This window comes from Terrapene carolina, unplaced genomic scaffold (assembly GCF_002925995.2).
Source record: "Terrapene carolina triunguis isolate 2854851 unplaced genomic scaffold, T_m_triunguis-2.0 Scaffold7382, whole genome shotgun sequence".
Classification (NCBI taxonomy): domain Eukaryota; kingdom Metazoa; phylum Chordata; order Testudines; family Emydidae; genus Terrapene; species Terrapene triunguis.
Window position 1 is genome coordinate 1 of NW_020671733.1, and position 1,062 is coordinate 1,062.

General features: G+C 58.0%; 1 non-coding gene across 1 annotated transcript; it reads right to left on the bottom strand.

Moving 5' to 3' along the window:
- Window positions 1-730: 730 nt before the first annotated feature.
- On the bottom strand, window positions 731-894 carry LOC112122677. The gene has a single exon (XR_002909445.1). It is a non-coding gene; the product is annotated as a U1 spliceosomal RNA (small nuclear RNA).
- Window positions 895-1,062: the final 168 nt, after the last annotated feature.

Genomic DNA, 1,062 nt, shown 5'->3' on the forward strand with positions numbered 1-1,062 from the left:
GGGATGGATGGGCAAAGGGCTGTGGGCAGGGAAGGGGGCAGAGGAGCCGCTGGGGCTCCTTGGGGTGAGTGAGGCCATGGGTCAAGTCCCCATAGTGCAGACTGGAGAGCAAGGCAGGGGGACACAGAGCCACTTGCAAAGGAACAGATCAGCTGCAGCCCCCCACCAGGCACCAGAGCAGAGAGCAGCACACACCCCACCTCGCGCCTTCCCAGCTTTGTCTGTGCTTCACTGCGTGCCAAGGGAATCGCAAACGCAGTCCCCCATTACAGCCGAGGGGCATGGAGCGGTAAAAGCAGGGGTTCTGAAACTTTTGTACTGGTGACCCCTTTCAAATAGCAAACCTCTGCATGCGACCCCCCTTATAAACTAAAAACAGTCCTTTATATATTTAACACCATTATAAATGCTGGATGCAAAGCAGAGCCTGGGGTGGAGGCTGACAGCTTGCAACCCCTCACGTGATAACCTCACAACACCCTTGAGGGGTCCCAAGCCCCCAGTGTGAGAACCCCTGAGTAAAGAGCTTTAAACAAGAAAGGAAACAGCAGGATGCTTTTAGCAGACGTCAGACAGCCCTGACTGTAGAACTGAGAGCAGAAAAGTGAACTTCCACACGGCATAAAGTAATCAGGGACACACACAAATAAACAGAGCCGCCGCCAGCTCAGAAATAAGAGAGCGCTAGAACACCACTTCTCAGACTCAGTCTGTCTTTCCACCCGCGAGCCAGGGGAGAGCGCGAACGCAGTCCCCCACTACCACAAATTATGCAGTCGAGTTTCCCGCATTTGGGGAAATCGCAGGGGTCAGCACACCCGCAGTGCAATGGATGAGCCTCACCCTGGGAAAACCACCTTCGTGATCATGGTATCTCCTCTGCCAGGTAAGTATGAGTTGGTCCGCCCCGGCCGCCGCCCGCCCTCGCTCGCCCCATACTCTCAACACACGGTGGGGCCCGACTCCGACCGACCGCCGGCCCCGCCCACACCGGCCCAGACCGCCGCGAGCTTCCCCCACAGGCCCCGGGCTCGGACCCTTCTCGCCACCGAGCCCCGCACG